This window comes from Adiantum capillus-veneris, chromosome 29, assembly GCF_014529385.1.
Source record: "Adiantum capillus-veneris isolate H3 chromosome 29, ASM1452938v2, whole genome shotgun sequence".
Taxonomy (NCBI): domain Eukaryota; kingdom Viridiplantae; phylum Streptophyta; class Polypodiopsida; order Polypodiales; family Pteridaceae; genus Adiantum; species Adiantum capillus-veneris.
Genome location: NC_140959.1, coordinates 97,743,357 through 97,749,920, shown reverse-complemented (window position 1 = coordinate 97,749,920; position 6,564 = coordinate 97,743,357). Strand labels below are relative to the sequence as shown.

At 41.2% G+C, this 6,564-nt stretch overlaps 1 pseudogene; it reads left to right on the top strand.

The window, feature by feature from the left end:
• The first annotated feature begins 4,960 nt into the window (after nt 1-4,960).
• On the top strand, nt 4,961-5,955 carry LOC147419641 (uncharacterized; annotated as a pseudogene).
• The last annotated feature ends 609 nt before the right edge of the window (nt 5,956-6,564 follow it).

Genomic DNA, 6,564 nt, shown 5'->3' with positions numbered 1-6,564 from the left:
CCCATAGTCCTTCTCCTTGTCATTCCGAAAGGGAAGAGAGGAAACAAAGGAAGAAAAATACAAGAAAGAGATCACCCTCTTCTCTTTCTTCTTTACCTTCCTCCTCTTTTGACGAAAGAAATAGTTATTCTCCTAGAAAATACAAGAGGAGGGGACATCACAAAACTTACCCTGCATGGAGAAGTTCCCAAAAGCTCAAGAAATTCAAAGAGGGAGGAAAGAGTATCTCTTTTCTCACCTATGATGGCACCTTTGGTGCCACCGACAAAGTATTGGCCTTCATCCAGCAATTTGATGTGGCCTTTGGAGACGAGGGCTTCATGGAGTCCTCTAAGCTACACCATGTAGCTATGCACTTTTAGAAATGTGCTCGTCAATGGTGGGCTAGCCTTCATGGAAACCGCAAAGCCCCAAAGACATGGAAAACTCTACAAGTTTCCATAATGAATCAATTCCTTGAAAGCGATGCCAAGGACAAAGTGCTTGCTGAATAGCAAAGTTTGAAGGTACTCTTCAACAAGTCTATCCACAAATATGTAGACAAGTTTTGGGATTTACATCTCAAAAAAGCTACAGTCTTTCAAAGGATAAACTTTGTCGAGCAAAAGCAACAATTTTGTGCGGTATTACCTGAAGAAATGGCCGAGTATGTCAACTCACAATGGCCGAGCACTATCATCGAAGTCATCCACCACACTATGGTTGCTTCAAGGATCAATTTACAACAAGGGGCAAGAATAAATTTCAAGTCAATGGAAAACAAGGATCGAAATGAAGCTAAAGGGAAGAGCAGTGCTCAAAACTCTTCCCAAGGAAACACCAATGTCAAGACAACGGCAAGGCTGGGCAAGGCAGTGTGGAAAGGGAGTCCAACTAGGGCAAAGGGCTAGGATCCATACTATATAGTGGGTGGTTGGGAGGTGGACTCCTAGGTTCTAGTTCCCCTTGTCTAACATTAGTGTTCTTACGAAGGTACTATCACTTTTGTTTTCAAGGACGAAAACACTTCTTAAAGGGGGGAGTAATGTCAAGACAACGGCAAGGGCGGACTAGACAAGGGCAAGTCCAGGCTAGGCAGTTGGAAAGGGAGTCCAACTAGGGAAAAGGGCTAGGAGACATGCTATATAGTGGGTGGTTGGGAGGTGGACTCCTAGGTTCTAGTTCCCCTTGTCTAACAACCAACACCAATAACAACAAGGCCAAGGAGAAAGGATCTTACAAAGGTAAAAATAAGCTCTCTTCCAAGGAATTAGATGCCTTTTGTAAAGACCATAAATGCTTTAAGTGTGGGAAGCAAGGACATGGTTATCTTTATTGCCCCAAAAGAAATGTACGCAATGACACTCGTAGAGCTTCCATGGTTGAAGCTCCAAAAGAGGATACTCATTGCAAAGGATCATTCCTCTCCTATGCTTGGGGAAAGGTAAGGGAGAATGATGCCTTCATCTTGTTTGAACCTGGCTCTACTCACAACCTCATATCAATAGAGTTGGCCACCTAGTTGGGCATTCAAAACTTTGAGATGGGAGATACTATAACTATTGACACAACTTTCAAGGGACAACAAGCCTCTGTTACTCCCTTGATTGGGAAGTTGAGGCTTCATGTCCAAAGCTATGTCAACAAAGAATATTTTTTTAATCTCTCCTCTCCAACATGAGGATGTTATCCTAGGGGCACCATGGTTTAACCTCATGGTTTCCAACATGAAGTTCCCTAAAAGGAGAATCTACTTCCTTCTGGACAATAGGAATCAGGCAAGCCATTGGGCTGTTGAATGCTCATTGGACCCCTTGGGAGACTGTCCAATAGTCTTCTAGAGGGCTTAATTCCTATTGGTTCTTTTATCAAGTGTTTTAAACTTAATTAAACTAAATGTACACTAGCCTAATTCTCATTGGTCCACCTCTATGGCCATCCAATAGGATTTGAGTGCACCTTGGGGGCAACTGGGCTAGGGAGCTGACATGTGTTCCCTATTCCCTTTGTGTAAAGGGAGCCTGTACGCGCGCGTGTGTGTGTGTGTGTGTGTGTGTTTCTCTCTCATCCCCTACTTACAGGGCTTTCCCCCTCCTCTTTAGGAGTCTTTGAAGACTTTTTTCACACTACAAAGCATCCAATTTTCCTAAGGAATGACCATTGGACTTAACCTTTGAATTTTGGAACCTTAGCATTTTGGAAGTCGTAATGGGCTGAACCCTAGGTCTTTGAAGCCCATTTCTTGCACATTGCTCTTCTACAGATGGTCCCCCTTTAGATCCCTATTTTCCCTCCTTTGGATCCCTACTGTGACCAGTCTACTAGCCTTACCAATAATCTAGCCTTTTCTCCCCTGGTACTTCCCCATATTAAATGATGAGTGCTTTATTTTTGGGAGCTTCTAATTTATATCTTTTTGAAAAATATTTCGGTCTTTTCAAGTTGTGGATAGAATTTCAAAAAAAATTGCAGTTATTACAAAGTTATTTACAAAATGCTTTGACCTTCTAATTTCATGACTTTCATTCTATTATTATCATCCTTTACTTACTTTCCCCATTCAAACTTTTTAATTTACACACCTTAAAATTTCTAATTTCCCATTCCACCTCTGAATGCTTTAGCTTAGATTAATACAATCTTTCTCCTTTTTTAAATTGTAAAGACTTAATGAACTGTTTAAAATATACAATCTACCCCCTTATCTCATAAGATAGATTTTCAAGTCAAGGGAAACCCAATGATAAGTGTATTGTATTTAAAATCTACATAAAATATTTGAGCCGAGGGTCCACCATTCAAAAGTACCTATAGCACATGCATTCAAGAGGTATTTATAAAACCACTCTACACACACGCACACACACACACTTCACCATGAATTAAAAGACCCCTCTGCCTTCAAGAAATTGTAACTTTTTTTTCAACTTTCTACTTTTAAACCCCTATTGTACATATATTTTTGTAACTATTTGATATATTAAAAAAAACCCTCTATGTGAACTCACGTGCTACACTTACATATTTTGAGGTGGATCCCTCGAGGATTTGACCTCAAGTATTGATTTAGTATACATATCTTCCTTATGTATCTTGTGATCCTTTCAGTTCCATTCCACTGTGTATGTATTCAATGTTTTTATTGAGATGAAATAGGAAATCAAAACCAATGGATGCTGCAAGGGCATGCAATGTCTTTTCCATTAATGCAACCAAGAACTTTTGTTTATTTTAAGTCATACTAACAACTGTGAGTGGAGATTCTATGTAGGGAGAACATATCCAAAAAGACATTGTTAGTGAGTGGAGATTCTATGTAGGGAGAACATTTCCAAAAAGACGATGTACAATTAATAGAAAAAGACCCTCTATCCTTATCTAGTAGCTTCAACCAAGAGCCACTTGTGTGATTTTTCCCTAGAGGGCACCACCCAAGGAGGAAATGTGACAGTGCATTTTTTTGTTCTTTGGCTTACGATGATTTCCCTAGACCCTATTAGATATACAAGCTCAGTGCTTTCATGCAAAATATCATTGAGCTGAGGTGCCCAAAAGTATCTCTCAGAGACACAAAGGTTTCAAGCTTTCCAAGTTTACTTTAGATAGCAGTATCTAGCTATTTGAGTGCATACAATAACTACTTGGTGTTGAAATTTTCCCCCAATGCCACTCGGGTACTTGGATCTCACCATCCATTGTCATTTCCCACACTATCATTGAGTTGTGCTTTTTGTGTTGTTTTTCCATAGGAATCATTTGATGGGCTTTAGAAATTCTTTCCAATTGTATTTGCCCATTTTTAATGTATGGATTTATTAAGGAGATAATCATAGAAACTTTGCTAATATGAAAAGGGAGAATTGTATACTCCCACCTTCTCATGTTAATTTTGTTTTTGTTCAGGACTTAGTCAAATATTTGTTTGTCTGAGGTGTCCACCCCTAGTGATGCATTGAGGTGTCTAGACTCTAAACACTTTTGCCTCTTGATATAATCACCCTTAGCCATTTGGTGGGGTTAAAGGAATCGTTTTCAATGAGTGAGATCAATCTTAATTTTTTGCACTTAGAGACTAATGCAATTGGAAAATTTTGGAGGATCTTGTGTGTTCTTCTTAGCATCTCGGAGTTCGCTGTTATGAAGAGCAGAGAACCGTAAGTAAACAATTTCACAGGAAATTATTTGCCCCCGATAGCAAGAGTCCGTGAATCTCCCCTTTTATAGCATTTTTCTTGAGTGAACGTACAAGTAGATGTGAACCAAGTTCAAAGAGTAACAAGACAAGCTGGCGACCTTGCTTGATTGATCTCTTCACTTCAAACATTCCTACTACATTGTGCCCAGTGTGACCAACAACTTAACATGAATGTAGGTTCCAAGAGCATATTGAGTAAACAAAAAAACATTATCAACTTGTGATTAAAAAAATGTTATTAAACAAGCTAATTTTTTATGTGAAAAAAATTGGTTCTTCACAGCAGGGCAAAGGTTTGTAAACCTACCTTTTTACCGAGCTCAAAGCCTAGAGTTTATCATGTTCAAGTGATCTTCTTTGGTTCACTTTGTTGCTCTCTCTCTCTCTCTCTCTCTCTCTCTCTACCCCTACCCCTACCCTAGCAAAAAATGATGTGTCATATTTATATGTGTCACAAAGTGTGGTTGGTGAAGGAAGGGTCAATATTTTTTGGAGGCACAACCTTCATATATATTTTATCAACTCCATTATTTTTAGCAAGATGATTGGCATTCCCAACTCACGAACCTAGGAATCACTCAGCGAGTGATCATAACATCAACTTGTTTGTCATGAATTCAATGTTTTGTGTCACTTCTAATTGCCTTCCAATGGTTTCAATTGCATAAGGGACATAAAGCAGCAAGCACGTTGTCTGTCCGTCCATGTGTCGACAAAAATTTTCGCTTGGATTTCGCAAGAAAATAGTATAAGTATGCTAAAAATATAGTTTAATTTGCAAAAAATGGAGTGCTTATATTCAATGGACAAAAACCATGTTGGCAAATAAGCATGCAATCTGTCCGCGTGCGTAGACCAGCTTGGCTTGCAAAATCAAAGAAAAAACTTTCTTTTTGCCCATTATCGAATGAGCTCGCAATTCGTCCGCGCGCACGCAGACGAATTGCGTGCTCAATCACCAACGTCGCTTGCAACATCAAAGCAAAAATTTCCAAGGCTAAGCTGAAAGTATTTTTCACTATGCCACTTGTAACAATATTTTGCCCTCACCACCTCTGCTGATTGAACGTGCTGCATGAGCTCACTAACCGTCCGCGCGTGTGCGGACGAGCAGTGTGCTCATGATTCCTCAAATGCCCAAGCATCGTGCCGATGTTCAGATTCGCTAGTGTACAACGATGCATCGCAGGAGGTGAATGAAAAGACCATCGCAGAACTGGGTGATTACAAAGCAAGAGGGTCAAGAGGGTGTCCTCCACAACAGCCCGCACCGTTGCAACCATCGGGAGAGAATAATCAGATGAGTGCTTTTCCTATTCAAGAGGCCGACAAGCAGCTGGAGGCTCGAGCACTCAGCGTAGTATTCAGCAAGCTAACCTTTGATGAAATGCGGTTGTTTGCACTATTTTTCTACATGCAGGGTCTTGCAGATGCATGCATGCGTACTACAGCTAGCGGCCAGGACTTGAGCAATATAGTAAACAACCACATACTCGGCCTCCACAATCAGCTGCTGCTTCAAGCTAATGAAGTGCTACAGCAGGAAGGCGGCCCCAATTATTCTATTGAGGAAGGCAGTGTCGGCACCTTTAATGGACAAACACAACCATCAGCTAGCTCCATTGCCGATAATTACAGCTACATGCAGCAACCAGGTTCTGGCACCCTTAATTATGGAAAGACCCAACCAGCAGCTAGCTCCTTTGCCGAGGGTTACTACCTGCAGCAGCCAGCTTTTCATGAAACAAACGACAGTGCAGCTACTTATAATACTACTGTAGGGGGAGACGTACCTCTACTAATTCAGCAACAGGCCCAATATCTTACTAGTTCTTCTGTAGAACATGCGTACTCTCCATGGCCAGCAACAATATCGGTAGATCACGGTGGCCAACAGCTTGTATGGCCACCAATGGAAGCTCAAATTTTCCAAGCAGGCGGCGTATCAGCTCAGGTTGTTATGCACGAGCCCAACGTCGACACTACCTTAATGCCGATCCGGCCGGGTTCCAGCTCGGAAGAATTGGCTGCCTCGACTGCACAAGGGGCCGCCCAGGTACTCTATTAATTATTCTAAATTTGTGAGCAGCTAATTGAGCATTACTATATTAGGCGCTCATCAATACAAGTGTCTGCAGGTCATGATGCCGCATTATAACATCTCCTCTAGTGAAGCACTTGCAAATTATGATGCGGAGGCAGAAGCTAATTATATGAATATTGGATCCAGCAACGGCGCAAGTGGGCAGAGTTGCTCATGCAACACTCAACAAGCAGTGAGCACATGAATTTCCGGATTTGATATGAACGTGTCGAGGAGAGATGCGGAGCTGCTGCGGCTGCGTCTCTTGAGAAAGTAGCCTACTTGAAGCGAAACTGCGGAAAGATTA